We start from the raw sequence: 20,022 nt of genomic DNA, 5'->3' as shown, positions 1-20,022 counted from the left end.
GTATGTGCCGCAACGATAGCGTCAGCCTGGGAGCGCAGCCGAAGCGTGCGGCCCCAAGGAGCCCGGCCCTCTTAGGAGATGGTGAGTGGAGGAACTGTCGGGTTCTGGCTGAGGTGCCACTAAGTTCACGCCTTGATGTTTGGTTCTCTTTCTTGTAGCCAACTAAGAGACAACGGCCTGGTAACGGCTGGAACTTCCCAGATGGCGAGGTGGCCTTCTTTCACACCTGATGCAGATTTGCATCCCCGGACAGCCGAGAGGTAAGTCGAGGGCTACGCCTCACAGAGGTGACGAGAGCGATGTGCTGGGTCGGGACTCGTCGGAGGGATTTTTGAATTAGCTCTGGAGACGGGGATGTCCAAGAAAGGGCCCCTTTAGGCCACATAACGGGAAAGTCTCATTTTTGATCACAATGCTGAGGCGCGTAGGACAGAACAGTCCCGGTGCGTGTCGTGTCGCTCGTCTATCGTGTGTTCTGCGTCTTTTGGGCTTCTTGTGTCGTGTGTCTTTTTCCTTTGCCCTTCGAGGTGCTGGCGGCCGTTCTTCTCACTGGGAGTTTCTCTCCGTGTTGCACCCCCGTGTTCGTCACGTCCCGTGTCACAGGGGCCAGCGTGGGTTTGGCCCGGAGCTGCTCTGCCCTGCTGCATAGTCTGGCGTTATAGGTGCGATAGGGCAAAGCCCGGGGACTTGAAATTTGTTATGTAGGCTGTAGTTGCCATCTAGATGGTATTCCTAGATTGACGTAAGGTGTCTGTAGCCATTAAGTTCTCATGCAGCTCTTTGACTTTTATCATTAACTTTCTTTCAGACGCAGATCGATTATATCTGTGGCGGAGCGCTCCATACCAGGTGAGGGGGTTCCCACAGGAAGGTGAGTCACCGTTTGTGTTTGCGGGGCAAGCGTAAACGGGTGGCTATGTTCTAGCATTGTTCTCTGTCTTTGTTTTTAGGTGGTAAAGCCGGATCTTAGCAGTCAGTGTCGAGTGAGCGAGGTAAGCAGTGGCCGGTGGAAAGAAAAAGTTGTTGTTGCTTGGGCGCCAGGTTCTGGCGCAGCTCTTAGCATCTATTGTCATTTGTGCGTTTTAGGCGGTCCACTTGCATTACGCCGAACCCCCTCGCAGAACGGCCGACGGACCCGGCTCGCCGCCCTCGTGACCCCTCCGCAAGTATCGCAAAGCTCTGCGATGAAGCCCTGACCTTTTCCAGGTGAGGGTGCAGTCCGGGTAGCCTTTGGCAATGGCCGAGGAGTTGCGGCGAGTCGGGGAGGGAGGGAGGAGCGAGGGTCCACTCAGGTTTCAGCAATGCCACATGGCCTGTCTCCTCTTACCTCAGGTATAGCCTGCGACGGTGGCATCAGCCTCGGAGCGCGGCCGAAGCGTGCAGCGTGAGGTCCCCTGCCATCTTAGGAGATGGTGAGTACAAGAATTGTAGTGGGCCACGTGCCGCTAAGTTCAGGCCTTGACAGGTTTTTTTTAATCGTAGCTGACTAAGAGACAACAGCCCGGCGACGGCAGGAGCTTCCCGGACGGTGAGCGGCCTTCTTTTGCACCCGAGGAGGATTCGCATCCCCGGATGTCCGAGAGATAAGTTGAGGGGATGCAAGCGGGGTGTCGGGTCGGGGCTCGCCGCGAGGGAATTTTGTGTCAGCTTCAGAGATGGGGATGTCTAAGAAGGGGCCCCTTTAGGCCCCCTAAAGGGAAAGTCTCCCTTTTGATCACAGCGCTGAGGCGAGCCAGGCAGAGCAGTCATAGTGCACGTTGTGTAGCTTGTCTCCTGCGTGTTCTGTCTCTACTGGGTGTCTCGTGTCTTCTGCCTTAGCCCTTCGATGTGCTTGTGGTCATTCTTCTCGCCGAGAGTTTTCTCTCCTCGTCGCTTCCCCTCGTTCGTCATCGTCTGTGTCACGGGAGCCTGTGTGGGTTTGGTCCGGAGCTCGTCTGCCCTGCTGCACAGCCTGGCCTATAGGTGTAATAGGACCGGGCCCGGGGACTTGAAATTTGTAATGTAGGGTGTAGTTTGACCTCAAGATGGTATTCCTGGATTGACACAGGATGGCTGGAGCTATTAAGTTCCTGTGCACCGCTTTGACTTTTGTCATCGCTTTCTTTCAGATGCAGACGGATTAAATCCGTGGCAGAGCCCCCTGCACCGGGTGAGGGGGTTCCCGCAGGAAGGCGAGTTACCGTTTGTGTTTGCAGGGCGAGTGTAAATGGTGGCTATGTTTACAGCATTGTTCTTTGTTTTTAGGAGGTTAAGCTGGATAGCAGCAGTCAAAGTGAGTTGAGCAAGGTAAGCGGTGAGTGGTGGAAAGAAAAAGTTGTCATTCCTTGGGTGTCAAGTTCTGGTACAGCTCTAAGCATCTGTTGTCATTTGTGTGTTTTAGGTGGTCTGCCTGTATTCTCCGAGCCTCCTTGCTGCCAGACCTGGCTCGCCACCCTTGTGAGCCCTCTGAAAATATTATGGGACTATTCGACCGAGCCTTCACTTTTTCCGTTCGAAGGGTCTTTCTGAGCAGCCTTTGGCAACGGCTGGGGAGTTGCATCGAGTCAGGGAGGAGGAGGAGGAGTGAGGGTCTGCTCAAGTCTCAGCAATGCCGCATCACCTTGTCTCCTCCTAATCAAGGTATACCTTGCAACGACAGTGTCAGTATCGGAGAGTGGCCAAAGCGTGCGGCCCGAGGACCCTGGCCCTATTAGGAGACGGTGAGTGGCGGAATTGTCGGGTTTTGGCTGAGGTGCCACTAAGTTCATGCACTGATGTTTGTTCGGTTTTCTTTGTTGTAGCCGACTAAGAGAGAACAGCCCGGTGACAGCAGGAGCTTCTCGGATGGCGAGGCGGCCTTCTTTTGCGCCCGAGGCAGACGTCTGAGAGATAAGTCAAGGCTTGTGACCCACAGATGGGGTGACAGCAGAGTGTCGAGTTGGGACTCGCCAGGAGGGATTTTTGAGTCAGGTTTGGAGGTGGGGATACCCAAGAAGGGGGCCCTTAGGCCAACATAAAGGGAAAATCTTAATTTTGATCACAATGCCCAGGTGTGCAGGGCAGAGCAGTCCTGGTGCATGTCACTTGTCTATTGTGTGTTCTCTGTCTTTTGGGCATCTCGTGTCACAGGTCTCTTGTCTTAGCCCTCTGAGCTGCTCATTGCAAACGCTGGGCGTTATTCTTAGCATCTCTGCTCTTGGTGGTCCTCAGTGTGGTGCTGATACCATTGATCCTTTGACTCTTGAGCTTGGAACTTCATCAGAATCGCGTCTCTTTAGCAATGTTGAGTCGGGTGTCTTTTCTGGTCTTGTCCTGAGCTGCATCGACAGCTGTGCGCCACAATGATCCGTTATAGGGGATGAGGATTTGTAAGAATGCGAAGACAGCTAGAGGATTCTGCCCGTACAATTCTCCGGCATCCATCTTTGCGGTTCTTGGATTAAGCCTTTCTGTTAGCGTCCTCTTCTGCCAGGGTTCTTGGAGCCTTGTCGGCTCACCGCCGGTCTTGCCTAGGTCATCTAATTCCTCGTTCTCTTGGTCCTTGTGCTCATCTAGCCCAGAGTTTTCTCTCCTAGTTGCGTCCCCTTGTTTGTCATCTCCTGTGTCACGGGTGCCTGCTCGGGTTTGTCCCGGAGCTGCTCTGCCCTGCTGCACAGCCTGGTGTATGGATGTAATAGGACAAGGCCCGGGGACTTGAAATTTGTAGTGTAGAGTGTAGTTTGGCCTCTAGATGGTATTCCTAGATTGACACAGGATGGCTGGAGCTGTTAAGTTCTTATGCAACCCTTTGACTTTTGTCATCACTATCTTTCAGATGCAGATGGATTAAATCCATGGCAGAGCGCCCCACAGCGGGTGAGCGGGTTCCCATGGGAAGGTCAGTCACCGTTTGTGTTTGTAGGGCAAGGGTAAATGGTGGCTGTGTTCCAGAATTGTTCTTTGTCTTTATTTTTAGGAGGAAAAGCCGGATCTCAGCAGTCCATGTCAAGTGAGCGAGGTAAGCCGTGACGGGTGGAAAGAAAGTGGTTATTGCTCGGGTGCCAAGTTCTGGTGCAGCTCTTAACATCTATTGTCGTTTGTGACTTTTAGGTGGTCCGCTAGTATTACACCGACCCCCCCCCCCCCCCCTTGCTGCCCGGCCGAAGGAGCCGGCTCGCTGCCTCCGTGAGCTCTCCGCAAGTATTACCGGGACTCTGCGATGAAGCCTTGACCTTTTCCATGGGAAGGCAACGGCCGAGGAGTCGCGGTGAGTCGGGGAGGGAGGGAGGAAGGAAGAGCCAGGGTCCGCTCAAGTTTCAGCGATGCCGCATCGCTTTGTCTCCTCTTAACCCAGGTATGTGCCGCAACGATAGCGTCAGCCTGGGAGCGCAGCCGAAGCGTGCGGCCCCAAGGAGCCCGGCCCTCTTAGGAGATGGTGAGTGGAGGAACTGTCGGGTTCTGGCTGAGGTGCCACTAAGTTCACGCCTTGATGTTTGGTTCTCTTTCTTGTAGCCAACTAAGAGACAACGGCCTGGTAACGGCTGGAACTTCCCAGATGGCGAGGTGGCCTTCTTTCACACCTGATGCAGATTTGCATCCCCGGACAGCCGAGAGGTAAGTCGAGGGCTACGCCTCACAGAGGTGACGAGAGCGATGTGCTGGGTCGGGACTCGTCGGAGGGATTTTTGAATTAGCTCTGGAGACGGGGATGTCCAAGAAAGGGCCCCTTTAGGCCACATAACGGGAAAGTCTCATTTTTGATCACAATGCTGAGGCGCGTAGGACAGAACAGTCCCGGTGCGTGTCGTGTCGCTCGTCTATCGTGTGTTCTGCGTCTTTTGGGCTTCTTGTGTCGTGTGTCTTTTTCCTTTGCCCTTCGAGGTGCTGGCGGCCGTTCTTCTCACTGGGAGTTTCTCTCCGTGTTGCACCCCCGTGTTCGTCACGTCCCGTGTCACAGGGGCCAGCGTGGGTTTGGCCCGGAGCTGCTCTGCCCTGCTGCATAGTCTGGCGTTATAGGTGCGATAGGGCATAGCCCGGGGACTTGAAATTTGTTATGTAGGCTGTAGTTGCCATCTAGATGGTATTCCTAGATTGACGTAAGGTGTCTGTAGCCATTAAGTTCTCATGCAGCTCTTTGACTTTTATCATTAACTTTCTTTCAGACGCAGATCGATTATATCTGTGGCGGAGCGCTCCATACCAGGTGAGGGGGTTCCCACAGGAAGGTGAGTCACCGTTTGTGTTTGCGGGGCAAGTGTAAACGGGTGGCTATGTTCTAGCATTGTTCTCTGTCTTTGTTTTTAGGTGGTAAAGCCGGATCTTAGCAGTCAGTGTCGAGTGAGCGAGGTAAGCAGTGGCCGGTGGAAAGAAAAAGTTGTTGTTGCTTGGGCGCCAGGTTCTGGCGCAGCTCTTAGCATCTATTGTCATTTGTGCGTTTTAGGCGGTCCACTTGCATTACGCCGAACCCCCTCGCAGAACGGCCGACGGACCCGGCTCGCCGCCCTCGTGACCCCTCCGCAAGTATCGCAAAGCTCTGCGATGAAGCCCTGACCTTTTCCAGGTGAGGGTGCAGTCCGGGTAGCCTTTGGCAATGGCCGAGGAGTTGCGGCGAGTCGGGGAGGGAGGGAGGAGCGAGGGTCCACTCAGGTTTCAGCAATGCCACATGGCCTGTCTCCTCTTACCTCAGGTATAGCCTGCGACGGTGGCATCAGCCTCGGAGCGCGGCCGAAGCGTGCAGCGTGAGGTCCCCTGCCATCTTAGGAGATGGTGAGTACAAGAATTGTAGTGGGCCACGTGCCGCTAAGTTCAGGCCTTGACAGGTTTTTTTTAATCGTAGCTGACTAAGAGACAACAGCCCGGCGACGGCAGGAGCTTCCCGGACGGTGAGCGGCCTTCTTTTGCACCCGAGGAGGATTCGCATCCCCGGATGTCCGAGAGATAAGTTGAGGGGATGCAAGCGGGGTGTCGGGTCGGGGCTCGCCGCGAGGGAATTTTGTGTCAGCTTCAGAGATGGGGATGTCTAAGAAGGGGCCCCTTTAGGCCCCCTAAAGGGAAAGTCTCCCTTTTGATCACAGCGCTGAGGCGAGCCAGGCAGAGCAGTCATAGTGCACGTTGTGTAGCTTGTCTCCTGCGTGTTCTGTCTCTACTGGGTGTCTCGTGTCTTCTGCCTTAGCCCTTCGATGTGCTTGTGGTCATTCTTCTCGCCGAGAGTTTTCTCTCCTCGTCGCTTCCCCTCGTTCGTCATCGTCTGTGTCACGGGAGCCTGTGTGGGTTTGGTCCGGAGCTCGTCTGCCCTGCTGCACAGCCTGGCCTATAGGTGTAATAGGACCGGGCCCGGGGACTTGAAATTTGTAATGTAGGGTGTAGTTTGACCTCAAGATGGTATTCCTGGATTGACACAGGATGGCTGGAGCTATTAAGTTCCTGTGCACCGCTTTGACTTTTGTCATCGCTTTCTTTCAGATGCAGACGGATTAAATCCGTGGCAGAGCCCCCTGCACCGGGTGAGGGGGTTCCCGCAGGAAGGCGAGTTACCGTTTGTGTTTGCAGGGCGAGTGTAAATGGTGGCTATGTTTACAGCATTGTTCTTTGTTTTTAGGAGGTTAAGCTGGATAGCAGCAGTCAAAGTGAGTTGAGCAAGGTAAGCGGTGAGTGGTGGAAAGAAAAAGTTGTCATTCCTTGGGTGTCAAGTTCTGGTACAGCTCTAAGCATCTGTTGTCATTTGTGTGTTTTAGGTGGTCTGCCTGTATTCTCCGAGCCTCCTTGCTGCCAGACCTGGCTCGCCACCCTTGTGAGCCCTCTGAAAATATTATGGGACTATTCGACCGAGCCTTCACTTTTTCCGTTCGAAGGGTCTTTCTGAGCAGCCTTTGGCAACGGCTGGGGAGTTGCATCGAGTCAGGGAGGAGGAGGAGGAGTGAGGGTCTGCTCAAGTCTCAGCAATGCCGCATCACCTTGTCTCCTCCTAATCAAGGTATACCTTGCAACGACAGTGTCAGTATCGGAGAGTGGCCAAAGCGTGCGGCCCGAGGACCCTGGCCCTATTAGGAGACGGTGAGTGGCGGAATTGTCGGGTTTTGGCTGAGGTGCCACTAAGTTCATGCACTGATGTTTGTTCGGTTTTCTTTGTTGTAGCCGACTAAGAGAGAACAGCCCGGTGACAGCAGGAGCTTCTCGGATGGCGAGGCGGCCTTCTTTTGCGCCCGAGGCAGACGTCTGAGAGATAAGTCAAGGCTTGTGACCCACAGATGGGGTGACAGCAGAGTGTCGAGTTGGGACTCGCCAGGAGGGATTTTTGAGTCAGGTTTGGAGGTGGGGATACCCAAGAAGGGGGCCCTTAGGCCAACATAAAGGGAAAATCTTAATTTTGATCACAATGCCCAGGTGTGCAGGGCAGAGCAGTCCTGGTGCATGTCACTTGTCTATTGTGTGTTCTCTGTCTTTTGGGCATCTCGTGTCACAGGTCTCTTGTCTTAGCCCTCTGAGCTGCTCATTGCAAACGCTGGGCGTTATTCTTAGCATCTCTGCTCTTGGTGGTCCTCAGTGTGGTGCTGATACCATTGATCCTTTGACTCTTGAGCTTGGAACTTCATCAGAATCGCGTCTCTTTAGCAATGTTGAGTCGGGTGTCTTTTCTGGTCTTGTCCTGAGCTGCATCGACAGCTGTGCGCCACAATGATCCGTTATAGGGGATGAGGATTTGTAAGAATGCGAAGACAGCTAGAGGATTCTGCCCGTACAATTCTCCGGCATCCATCTTTGCGGTTCTTGGATTAAGCCTTTCTGTTAGCGTCCTCTTCTGCCAGGGTTCTTGGAGCCTTGTCGGCTCACCGCCGGTCTTGCCTAGGTCATCTAATTCCTCGTTCTCTTGGTCCTTGTGCTCATCTAGCCCAGAGTTTTCTCTCCTAGTTGCGTCCCCTTGTTTGTCATCTCCTGTGTCACGGGTGCCTGCTCGGGTTTGTCCCGGAGCTGCTCTGCCCTGCTGCACAGCCTGGTGTATGGATGTAATAGGACAAGGCCCGGGGACTTGAAATTTGTAGTGTAGAGTGTAGTTTGGCCTCTAGATGGTATTCCTAGATTGACACAGGATGGCTGGAGCTGTTAAGTTCTTATGCAACCCTTTGACTTTTGTCATCACTATCTTTCAGATGCAGATGGATTAAATCCATGGCAGAGCGCCCCACAGCGGGTGAGCGGGTTCCCATGGGAAGGTCAGTCACCGTTTGTGTTTGTAGGGCAAGGGTAAATGGTGGCTGTGTTCCAGAATTGTTCTTTGTCTTTATTTTTAGGAGGAAAAGCCGGATCTCAGCAGTCCATGTCAAGTGAGCGAGGTAAGCCGTGACGGGTGGAAAGAAAGTGGTTATTGCTCGGGTGCCAAGTTCTGGTGCAGCTCTTAACATCTATTGTCGTTTGTGACTTTTAGGTGGTCCGCTAGTATTACACCGACCCCCCCCCCCCCCCCTTGCTGCCCGGCCGAAGGAGCCGGCTCGCTGCCTCCGTGAGCTCTCCGCAAGTATTACCGGGACTCTGCGATGAAGCCTTGACCTTTTCCATGGGAAGGCAACGGCCGAGGAGTCGCGGTGAGTCGGGGAGGGAGGGAGGAAGGAAGAGCCAGGGTCCGCTCAAGTTTCAGCGATGCCGCATCGCTTTGTCTCCTCTTAACCCAGGTATGTGCCGCAACGATAGCGTCAGCCTGGGAGCGCAGCCGAAGCGTGCGGCCCCAAGGAGCCCGGCCCTCTTAGGAGATGGTGAGTGGAGGAACTGTCGGGTTCTGGCTGAGGTGCCACTAAGTTCACGCCTTGATGTTTGGTTCTCTTTCTTGTAGCCAACTAAGAGACAACGGCCTGGTAACGGCTGGAACTTCCCAGATGGCGAGGTGGCCTTCTTTCACACCTGATGCAGATTTGCATCCCCGGACAGCCGAGAGGTAAGTCGAGGGCTACGCCTCACAGAGGTGACGAGAGCGATGTGCTGGGTCGGGACTCGTCGGAGGGATTTTTGAATTAGCTCTGGAGACGGGGATGTCCAAGAAAGGGCCCCTTTAGGCCACATAACGGGAAAGTCTCATTTTTGATCACAATGCTGAGGCGCGTAGGACAGAACAGTCCCGGTGCGTGTCGTGTCGCTCGTCTATCGTGTGTTCTGCGTCTTTTGGGCTTCTTGTGTCGTGTGTCTTTTTCCTTTGCCCTTCGAGGTGCTGGCGGCCGTTCTTCTCACTGGGAGTTTCTCTCCGTGTTGCACACCCGTGTTCGTCACGTCCCGTGTCACAGGGGCCAGCGTGGGTTTGGCCCGGAGCTGCTCTGCCCTGCTGCATAGTCTGGCGTTATAGGTGCGATAGGGCAAAGCCCGGGGACTTGAAATTTGTTATGTAGGCTGTAGTTGCCATCTAGATGGTATTCCTAGATTGACATAAGGTGTCTGTAGCCATTAAGTTCTTATGCAGCTCTTTGACTTTTATCATTAACTTTCTTTCAGACGCAGATCGATTATATCTGTGGCGGAGCGCTCCATACCAGGTGAGGGGGTTCCCACAGGAAGGTGAGTCACCGTTTGTGTTTGCGGGGCAAGTGTAAACGGGTGGCTATGTTCTAGCATTGTTCTCTGTCTTTGTTTTTAGGTGGTAAAGCCGGATCTTAGCAGTCAGTGTCGAGTGAGCGAGGTAAGCAGTGGCCGGTGGAAAGAAAAAGTTGTTGTTGCTTGGGCGCCAGGTTCTGGCGCAGCTCTTAGCATCTATTGTCATTTGTGCGTTTTAGGCGGTCCACTTGCATTACGCCGAACCCCCTCGCAGAACGGCCGACGGACCCGGCTCGCCGCCCTCGTGACCCCTCCGCAAGTATCGCAAAGCTCTGCGATGAAGCCCTGACCTTTTCCAGGTGAGGGTGCAGTCCGGGTAGCCTTTGGCAATGGCCGAGGAGTTGCGGCGAGTCGGGGAGGGAGGGAGGAGCGAGGGTCCACTCAGGTTTCAGCAATGCCACGTGGCCTGTCTCCTCTTACCTCAGGTATAGCCTGCGACGGTGGCATCAGCCTCGGAGCGCGGCCGAAGCGTGCAGCGTGAGGTCCCCTGCCATCTTAGGAGATGGTGAGTACAAGAATTGTAGTAGGCCACGTGCCGCTAAGTTCAGGCCTTGACAGGTTTTTTTTAATCGTAGCTGACTAAGAGACAACAGCCCGGCGACGGCAGGAGCTTCCCGGACGGTGAGCGGCCTTCTTTTGCACCCGAGGAGGATTCGCATCCCCGGATGTCCGAGAGATAAGTTGAGGGGATGCAAGCGGGGTGTCGGGTCGGGGCTCGCCGCGAGGGAATTTTGTGTCAGCTTCAGAGATGGGGATGTCTAAGAAGGGGCCCCTTTAGGCCCCCTAAAGGGAAAGTCTCCCTTTTGATCACAGCGCTGAGGCGAGCCAGGCAGAGCAGTCATAGTGCACGTTGTGTAGCTTGTCTCCTGCGTGTTCTGTCTCTACTGGGTGTCTCGTGTCTTCTGCCTTAGCCCTTCGATGTGCTTGTGGTCATTCTTCTCGCCGAGAGTTTTCTCTCCTCGTCGCTTCCCCTCGTTCGTCATCGTCTGTGTCACGGGTGCCTGTGTGGGTTTGGTCCGGAGCTCGTCTGCCCTGCTGCACAGCCTGGCCTATAGGTGTAATAGGACCGGGCCCGGGGACTTGAAATTTGTAATGTAGGGTGTAGTTTGACCTCAAGATGGTATTCCTGGATTGACACAGGATGGCTGGAGCTATTAAGTTCCTGTGCACCGCTTTGACTTTTGTCATCGCTTTCTTTCAGATGCAGACGGATTAAATCCGTGGCAGAGCCCCCTGCACCGGGTGAGGGGGTTCCCGCAGGAAGGCGAGTTACCGTTTGTGTTTGCAGGGCGAGTGTAAATGGTGGCTATGTTTACAGCATTGTTCTTTGTTTTTAGGAGGTTAAGCTGGATAGCAGCAGTCAAAGTGAGTTGAGCAAGGTAAGCGGTGAGTGGTGGAAAGAAAAAGTTGTCATTCCTTGGGTGTCAAGTTCTGGTACAGCTCTAAGCATCTGTTGTCATTTGTGTGTTTTAGGTGGTCTGCCTGTATTCTCCGAGCCTCCTTGCTGCCAGACCTGGCTCGCCACCCTTGTGAGCCCTCTGAAAATATTATGGGACTATTCGACCGAGCCTTCACTTTTTCCGTTCGAAGGGTCTTTCTGAGCAGCCTTTGGCAACGGCTGGGGAGTTGCATCGAGTCAGGGAGGAGGAGGAGGAGTGAGGGTCTGCTCAAGTCTCAGCAATGCCGCATCACCTTGTCTCCTCCTAATCAAGGTATACCTTGCAACGACAGTGTCAGTATCGGAGAGTGGCCAAAGCGTGCGGCCCGAGGACCCTGGCCCTATTAGGAGACGGTGAGTGGCGGAATTGTCGGGTTTTGGCTGAGGTGCCACTAAGTTCATGCACTGATGTTTGTTCGGTTTTCTTTGTTGTAGCCGACTAAGAGAGAACAGCCCGGTGACAGCAGGAGCTTCTCGGATGGCGAGGCGGCCTTCTTTTGCGCCCGAGGCAGACGTCTGAGAGATAAGTCAAGGCTTGTGACCCACAGATGGGGTGACAGCAGAGTGTCGAGTTGGGACTCGCCAGGAGGGATTTTTGAGTCAGGTTTGGAGGTGGGGATACCCAAGAAGGGGGCCCTTAGGCCAACATAAAGGGAAAATCTTAATTTTGATCACAATGCCCAGGTGTGCAGGGCAGAGCAGTCCTGGTGCATGTCACTTGTCTATTGTGTGTTCTCTGTCTTTTGGGCATCTCGTGTCACAGGTCTCTTGTCTTAGCCCTCTGAGCTGCTCATTGCAAACGCTGGGCGTTATTCTTAGCATCTCTGCTCTTGGTGTTCCTCAGTGTGGTGCTGATACCATTGATCCTTTGACTCTTGAGCTTGGAACTTCATCAGAATCGCGTCTCTTTAGCAACGTTGAGTCGGGTGTCTTTTCTGGTCTTGTTCTGAGCTGCATCGACAGCTGTGCGCCACAATGATCCGTTATAGGGGATGAGGATTTGTAAGAATGCGAAGACAGCTAGAGGATTCTGCCCGTACAATTCTCGGGCATCCATCTTTGCGGTTCTTGGATTAAGCCTTTCTGTTAGCGTCCTCTTCTGCCAGGGTTCTTGGAGCCTTGTCGGCTCACCGCCGGTCTTGCCTAGGTCATCTAATTCCTCGTTCTCTTGGTCCTTGTGCTCATCTAGCCCAGAGTTTTCTCTCCTAGTTGCGTCCCCTTGTTTGTCATCTCCTGTGTCACGGGTGCCTGCTCGGGTTTGTCCCGGAGCTGCTCTGCCCTGCTGCACAGCCTGGTGTATGGATGTAATAGGACAAGGCCCGGGGACTTGAAATTTGTAGTGTAGAGTGTAGTTTGGCCTCTAGATGGTATTCCTAGATTGACACAGGATGGCTGGAGCTGTTAAGTTCTCATGCAACCCTTTGACTTTTGTCATCACTATCTTTCAGATGCAGATGGATTAAATCCATGGCAGAGCGCCCCACAGCGGGTGAGCGGGTTCCCATGGGAAGGTCAGTCACCGTTTGTGTTTGTAGGGCAAGGGTAAATGGTGGCTGTGTTCCAGAATTGTTCTTTGTCTTTATTTTTAGGAGGAAAAGCCGGATCTCAGCAGTCCATGTCAAGTGAGCGAGGTAAGCCGTGACGGGTGGAAAGAAAGTGGTTATTGCTCGGGTGCCAAGTTCTGGTGCAGCTCTTAACATCTATTGTCGTTTGTGACTTTTAGGTGGTCCGCTAGTATTACACCGACCCCCCCCCCCCCCCCGCCCCTTGCTGCCCGGCCGAAGGAGCCGGCTCGCTGCCTCCGTGAGCTCTCCGCAAGTATTACCGGGACTCTGCGATGAAGCCTTGACCTTTTCCATGGGAAGGCAACGGCCGAGGAGTCGCGGTGAGTCGGGGAGGGAGGGAGGAAGGAAGAGCCAGGGTCCGCTCAAGTTTCAGCGATGCCGCATCGCTTTGTCTCCTCTTAACCCAGGTATGTGCCGCAACGATAGCGTCAGCCTGGGAGCGCAGCCGAAGCGTGCGGCCCCAAGGAGCCCGGCCCTCTTAGGAGATGGTGAGTGGAGGAACTGTCGGGTTCTGGCTGAGGTGCCACTAAGTTCACGCCTTGATGTTTGGTTCTCTTTCTTGTAGCCAACTAAGAGACAACGGCCTGGTAACGGCTGGAACTTCCCAGATGGCGAGGTGGCCTTCTTTCACACCTGATGCAGATTTGCATCCCCGGACAGCCGAGAGGTAAGTCGAGGGCTACGCCTCACAGAGGTGACGAGAGCGATGTGCTGGGTCGGGACTCGTCGGAGGGATTTTTGAATTAGCTCTGGAGACGGGGATGTCCAAGAAAGGGCCCCTTTAGGCCACATAACGGGAAAGTCTCATTTTTGATCACAATGCTGAGGCGCGTAGGACAGAACAGTCCCGGTGCGTGTCGTGTCGCTCGTCTATCGTGTGTTCTGCGTCTTTTGGGCTTCTTGTGTCGTGTGTCTTTTTCCTTTGCCCTTCGAGGTGCTGGCGGCCGTTCTTCTCACTGGGAGTTTCTCTCCGTGTTGCACCCCCGTGTTCGTCACGTCCCGTGTCACAGGGGCCAGCGTGGGTTTGGCCCGGAGCTGCTCTGCCCTGCTGCATAGTCTGGCGTTATAGGTGCGATAGGGCAAAGCCCGGGGACTTGAAATTTGTTATGTAGGCTGTAGTTGCCATCTAGATGGTATTCCTAGATTGACGTAAGGTGTCTGTAGCCATTAAGTTCTCATGCAGCTCTTTGACTTTTATCATTAACTTTCTTTCAGACGCAGATCGATTATATCTGTGGCGGAGCGCTCCATACCAGGTGAGGGGGTTCCCACAGGAAGGTGAGTCACCGTTTGTGTTTGCGGGGCAAGTGTAAACGGGTGGCTATGTTCTAGCATTGTTCTCTGTCTTTGTTTTTAGGTGGTAAAGCCGGATCTTAGCAGTCAGTGTCGAGTGAGCGAGGTAAGCAGTGGCCGGTGGAAAGAAAAAGTTGTTGTTGCTTGGGCGCCAGGTTCTGGCGCAGCTCTTAGCATCTATTGTCATTTGTGCGTTTTAGGCGGTCCACTTGCATTACGCCGAACCCCCTCGCAGAACGGCCGACGGACCCGGCTCGCCGCCCTCGTGACCCCTCCGCAAGTATCGCAAAGCTCTGCGATGAAGCCCTGACCTTTTCCAGGTGAGGGTGCAGTCCGGGTAGCCTTTGGCAATGGCCGAGGAGTTGCGGCGAGTCGGGGAGGGAGGGAGGAGCGAGGGTCCACTCAGGTTTCAGCAATGCCACGTGGCCTGTCTCCTCTTACCTCAGGTATAGCCTGCGACGGTGGCATCAGCCTCGGAGCGCGGCCGAAGCGTGCAGCGTGAGGTCCCCTGCCATCTTAGGAGATGGTGAGTACAAGAATTGTAGTGGGCCACGTGCCGCTAAGTTCAGGCCTTGACAGGTTTTTTTTAATCGTAGCTGACTAAGAGACAACAGCCCGGCGACGGCAGGAGCTTCCCGGACGGTGAGCGGCCTTCTTTTGCACCCGAGGAGGATTCGCATCCCCGGATGTCCGAGAGATAAGTTGAGGGGATGCAAGCGGGGTGTCGGGTCGGGGCTCGCCGCGAGGGAATTTTGTGTCAGCTTCAGAGATGGGGATGTCTAAGAAGGGGCCCCTTTAGGCCCCCTAAAGGGAAAGTCTCCCTTTTGATCACAGCGCTGAGGCGAGCCAGGCAGAGCAGTCATAGTGCACGTTGTGTAGCTTGTCTCCTGCGTGTTCTGTCTCTACTGGGTGTCTCGTGTCTTCTGCCTTAGCCCTTCGATGTGCTTGTGGTCATTCTTCTCGCCGAGAGTTTTCTCTCCTCGTCGCTTCCCCTCGTTCGTCATCGTCTGTGTCACGGGTGCCTGTGTGGGTTTGGTCCGGAGCTCGTCTGCCCTGCTGCACAGCCTGGCCTATAGGTGTAATAGGACCGGGCCCGGGGACTTGAAATTTGTAATGTAGGGTGTAGTTTGACCTCAAGATGGTATTCGTGGATTGACACAGGATGGCTGGAGCTATTAAGTTCCTGTGCACCGCTTTGACTTTTGTCATCGCTTTCTTTCAGATGCAGACGGATTAAATCCGTGGCAGAGCCCCCTGCACCGGGTGAGGGGGTTCCCGCAGGAAGGCGAGTTACCGTTTGTGTTTGCAGGGCGAGTGTAAATGGTGGCTATGTTTACAGCATTGTTCTTTGTTTTTAGGAGGTTAAGCTGGATAGCAGCAGTCAAAGTGAGTTGAGCAAGGTAAGCGGTGAGTGGTGGAAAGAAAAAGTTGTCATTCCTTGGGTGTCAAGTTCTGGTACAGCTCTAAGCATCTGTTGCCATTTGTGTGTTTTAGGTGGTCTGCCTGTATTCTCCGAGCCTCCTTGCTGCCAGACCTGGCTCGCCACCCTTGTGAGCCCTCTGAAAATATTATGGGACTATTCGACCGAGCCTTCACTTTTTCCGTTCGAAGGGTCTTTCTGAGCAGCCTTTGGCAACGGCTGGGGAGTTGCATCGAGTCAGGGAGGAGGAGGAGGAGTGAGGGTCTGCTCAAGTCTCAGCAATGCCGCATCACCTTGTCTCCTCCTAATCAAGGTATACCTTGCAACGACAGTGTCAGTATCGGAGAGTGGCCAAAGCGTGCGGCCCGAGGACCCTGGCCCTATTAGGAGACGGTGAGTGGCGGAATTGTCGGGTTTTGGCTGAGGTGCCACTAAGTTCATGCACTGATGTTTGTTCGGTTTTCTTTGTTGTAGCCGACTAAGAGAGAACAGCCCGGTGACAGCAGGAGCTTCTCGGATGGCGAGGCGGCCTTCTTTTGCGCCCGAGGCAGACGTCTGAGAGATAAGTCAAGGCTTGTGACCCACAGATGGGGTGACAGCAGAGTGTCGAGTTGGGACTCGCCAGGAGGGATTTTTGAGTCAGGTTTGGAGGTGGGGATACCCAAGAAGGGGGCCCTTAGGCCAACATAAAGGGAAAATCTTAATTTTGATCACAATGCCCAGGTGTGCAGGGCAGAGCAGTCCTGGTGCATGTCACTTGTCTATTGTGTGTTCTCTGTCTTTTGGGCATCTCGTGTCACAGGTCTCTTGTCTTAGCCCTCTGAGCTGCTCATTGCAAACGCTGGGCGTTATTCTTAGCATCTCTGCTCTTGGTGTTCCTCAGTGTGGTGCTGATACCATTGATCCTTTGACTCTTGAGCTTGGAACTTCATCAGAATCGCGTCTCTTTAGCAACGTTGAGTCGGGTGTCTTTTCTGGTCTTGTTCTGAGCTGCATCGACAGCTGTGCGCCACAATGATCCGTTATAGGGGATGAGGATTTGTAAGAATGCGAAGACAGCTAGAGGATTCTGCCCGTACAATTCTCGGGCATCCATCTTTGCGGTTCTTGGATTAAGCCTTTCTGTTAGCGTCCTCTTCTGCCAGGGTTCTTGGAGCCTTGTCGGCTCACCGCCGGTCTTGCCTAGGTCATCTAATTCCTCGTTCTCTTGGTCCTTGTGCTCATCTAGCCCAGAGTTTTCTCTCCTAGTTGCGTCCCCTTGTTTGTCATCTCCTGTGTCACGGGTGCCTGCTCGGGTTTGTCCCGGAGCTGCTCTGCCCTGCTGCACAGCCTGGTGTATGGATGTAATAGGACAAGGCCCGGGGACTTGAAATTTGTAGTGTAGAGTGTAGTTTGGCCTCTAGATGGTATTCCTAGATTGACACAGGATGGCTGGAGCTGTTAAGTTCTCATGCAACCCTTTGACTTTTGTCATCACTATCTTTCAGATGCAGATGGATTAAATCCATGGCAGAGCGCCCCACAGCGGGTGAGCGGGTTCCCATGGGAAGGTCAGTCACCGTTTGTGTTTGTAGGGCAAGGGTAAATGGTGGCTGTGTTCCAGAATTGTTCTTTGTCTTTATTTTTAGGAGGAAAAGCCGGATCTCAGCAGTCCATGTCAAGTGAGCGAGGTAAGCCATGACGGTTGGAAAGAAAGTGGTTATTGCTCGGGTGCCAAGTTCTGGTGCAGCTCTTAACATCTATTGTCGTTTGTGACTTTTAGGTGGTCCGCTAGTATTACACCGACCCCCCCCACCCCCCGCCCCTTGCTGCCCGGCCGAAGGAGCCGGCTCGCTGCCTCCGTGAGCTCTCCGCAAGTATTACCGGGACTCTGCGATGAAGCCTTGACCTTTTCCATGGGAAGGCAACGGCCGAGGAGTCGCGGTGAGTCGGGGAGGGAGGGAGGAAGGAAGAGCCAGGGTCCGCTCAAGTTTCAGCGATGCCGCATCGCTTTGTCTCCTCTTAACCCAGGTATGTGCCGCAACGATAGCGTCAGCCTGGGAGCGCAGCCGAAGCGTGCGGCCCCAAGGAGCCCGGCCCTCTTAGGAGATGGTGAGTGGAGGAACTGTCGGGTTCTGGCTGAGGTGCCACTAAGTTCACGCCTTGATGTTTGGTTCTCTTTCTTGTAGCCAACTAAGAGACAACGGCCTGGTAACGGCTGGAACTTCCCAGATGGCGAGGTGGCCTTCTTTCACACCTGATGCAGATTTGCATCCCCGGACAGCCGAGAGGTAAGTCGAGGGCTACGCCTCACAGAGGTGACGAGAGCGATGTGCTGGGTCGGGACTCGTCGGAGGGATTTTTGAATTAGCTCTGGAGACGGGGATGTCCAAGAAAGGGCCCCTTTAGGCCACATAACGGGAAAGTCTCATTTTTGATCACAATGCTGAGGCGCGTAGGACAGAACAGTCCCGGTGCGTGTCATGTCGCTCGTCTATCGTGTGTTCTGCGTCTTTTGGGCTTCTTGTGTCGTGTGTCTTTTTCCTTTGCCCTTCGAGGTGCTGGCGGCCGTTCTTCTCACTGGGAGTTTCTCTCCGTGTTGCACCCCCGTGTTCGTCACGTCCCGTGTCACAGGGGCCAGCGTGGGTTTGGCCCGGAGCTGCTCTGCCCTGCTGCATAGTCTGGCGTTATAGGTGCGATAGGGCAAAGCCCGGGGACTTGAAATTTGTTATGTAGGCTGTAGTTGCCATCTAGATGGTATTCCTAGATTGACGTAAGGTGTCTGTAGCCATTAAGTTCTTATGCAGCTCTTTGACTTTTATCATTAACTTTCTTTCAGACGCAGATCGATTATATCTGTGGCGGAGCGCTCCATACCAGGTGAGGGGGTTCCCACAGGAAGGTGAGTCACCGTTTGTGTTTGCGGGGCAAGTGTAAACGGGTGGCTATGTTCTAGCATTGTTCTCTGTCTTTGTTTTTAGGTGGTAAAGCCGGATCTTAGCAGTCAGTGTCGAGTGAGCGAGGTAAGCAGTGGCCGGTGGAAAGAAAAAGTTGTTGTTGCTTGGGCGCCAGGTTCTGGCGCAGCTCTTAGCATCTATTGTCATTTGTGCGTTTTAGGCGGTCCACTTGCATTACGCCGAACCCCCTCGCAGAACGGCCGACGGACCCGGCTCGCCGCCCTCGTGACCCCTCCGCAAGTATCGCAAAGCTCTGCGATGAAGCCCTGACCTTTTCCAGGTGAGGGTGCAGTCCGGGTAGCCTTTGGCAATGGCCGAGGAGTTGCGGCGAGTCGGGGAGGGAGGGAGGAGCGAGGGTCCACTCAGGTTTCAGCAATGCCACGTGGCCTGTCTCCTCTTACCTCAGGTATAGCCTGCGACGGTGGCATCAGCCTCGGAGCGCGGCCGAAGCGTGCAGCGTGAGGTCCCCTGCCATCTTAGGAGATGGTGAGTACAAGAATTGTAGTGGGCCACGTGCCGCTAAGTTCAGGCCTTGACAGGTTTTTTTTAATCGTAGCTGACTAAGAGACAACAGCCCGGCGACGGCAGGAGCTTCCCGGACGGTGAGCGGCCTTCTTTTGCACCCGAGGAGGATTCGCATCCCCGGATGTCCGAGAGATAAGTTGAGGGGATGCAAGCGGGGTGTCGGGTCGGGGCTCGCCGCGAGGGAATTTTGTGTCAGCTTCAGAGATGGGGATGTCTAAGAAGGGGCCCCTTTAGGCCCCCTAAAGGGAAAGTCTCCCTTTTGATCACAGCGCTGAGGCGAGCCAGGCAGAGCAGTCATAGTGCACGTTGTGTAGCTTGTCTCCTGCGTGTTCTGTCTCTACTGGGTGTCTCGTGTCTTCTGCCTTAGCCCTTCGATGTGCTTGTGGTCATTCTTCTCGCCGAGAGTTTTCTCTCCTCGTCGCTTCCCCTCGTTCGTCATCGTCTGTGTCACGGGAGCCTGTGTGGGTTTGGTCCGGAGCTCGTCTGCCCTGCTGCACAGCCTGGCCTATAGGTGTAATAGGACCGGGCCCGGGGACTTGAAATTTGTAATGTAGGGTGTAGTTTGACCTCAAGATGGTATTCCTGGATTGACACAGGATGGCTGGAGCTATTAAGTTCCTGTGCACCGCTTTGACTTTTGTCATCGCTTTCTTTCAGATGCAGACGGATTAAATCCGTGGCAGAGCCCCCTGCACCGGGTGAGGGGGTTCCCGCAGGAAGGCGAGTTACCGTTTGTGTTTGCAGGGCGAGTGTAAATGGTGGCTATGTTTACAGCATTGTTCTTTGTTTTTAGGAGGTTAAGCTGGATAGCAGCAGTCAAAGTGAGTTGAGCAAGGTAAGCGGTGAGTGGTGGAAAGAAAAAGTTGTCATTCCTTGGGTGTCAAGTTCTGGTACAGCTCTAAGCATCTGTTGCCATTTGTGTGTTTTAGGTGGTCTGCCTGTATTCTCCGAGCCTCCTTGCTGCCAGACCTGGCTCGCCACCCTTGTGAGCCCTCTGAAAATATTATGGGACTATTCGACCGAGCCTTCACTTTTTCCGTTCGAAGGGTCTTTCTGAGCAGCCTTTGGCAACGGCTGGGGAGTTGCATCGAGTCAGGGAGGAGGAGGAGGAGTGAGGGTCTGCTCAAGTCTCAGCAATGCCGCATCACCTTGTCTCCTCCTAATCAAGGTATACCTTGCAACGACAGTGTCAGTATCGGAGAGTGGCCAAAGCGTGCGGCCCGAGGACCCTGGCCCTATTAGGAGACGGTGAGTGGCGGAATTGTCGGGTTTTGGCTGAGGTGCCACTAAGTTCATGCACTGATGTTTGTTCGG

The 20,022-nt window shown here is 54.1% G+C and overlaps 5 long non-coding RNA genes across 5 annotated transcripts; all 5 read left to right on the top strand.

Moving 5' to 3' along the window:
- LOC125319575 lies at positions 1–1,187 on the top strand. The gene is made up of 5 exons (XR_007200813.1): positions 1–81; positions 159–260; positions 809–849; positions 951–992; positions 1,087–1,187. It is a non-coding gene; the product is annotated as an uncharacterized LOC125319575 (long non-coding RNA).
- A 3,125-nt stretch (positions 1,188–4,312) lies between these two features.
- Positions 4,313–5,499, top strand: LOC125319555. Its single transcript, XR_007200796.1, has 5 exons — positions 4,313–4,393; positions 4,471–4,572; positions 5,121–5,161; positions 5,263–5,304; positions 5,399–5,499. It is a non-coding gene; the product is annotated as an uncharacterized LOC125319555 (long non-coding RNA).
- Positions 5,500–8,624: 3,125 nt separating this feature from the next.
- On the top strand, positions 8,625–9,811 carry LOC125319556. The gene is made up of 5 exons (XR_007200797.1): positions 8,625–8,705; positions 8,783–8,884; positions 9,433–9,473; positions 9,575–9,616; positions 9,711–9,811. It is a non-coding gene; the product is annotated as an uncharacterized LOC125319556 (long non-coding RNA).
- Positions 9,812–12,941: 3,130 nt separating this feature from the next.
- LOC125319568 lies at positions 12,942–14,128 on the top strand. Its single transcript, XR_007200806.1, has 5 exons — positions 12,942–13,022; positions 13,100–13,201; positions 13,750–13,790; positions 13,892–13,933; positions 14,028–14,128. It is a non-coding gene; the product is annotated as an uncharacterized LOC125319568 (long non-coding RNA).
- A 3,129-nt stretch (positions 14,129–17,257) lies between these two features.
- Positions 17,258–18,444, top strand: LOC125319576. Its single transcript, XR_007200814.1, has 5 exons — positions 17,258–17,338; positions 17,416–17,517; positions 18,066–18,106; positions 18,208–18,249; positions 18,344–18,444. It is a non-coding gene; the product is annotated as an uncharacterized LOC125319576 (long non-coding RNA).
- The last annotated feature ends 1,578 nt before the right edge of the window (positions 18,445–20,022 follow it).

The sequence above is a fragment of the Corvus hawaiiensis genome, chromosome Z (assembly GCF_020740725.1).
Source record: "Corvus hawaiiensis isolate bCorHaw1 chromosome Z, bCorHaw1.pri.cur, whole genome shotgun sequence".
Classification (NCBI taxonomy): Eukaryota; Metazoa; Chordata; class Aves; order Passeriformes; family Corvidae; genus Corvus; species Corvus hawaiiensis.
Note: the sequence above shows the minus strand (reverse complement) of the source record. Positions and strands in the feature narration are given on the sequence as shown.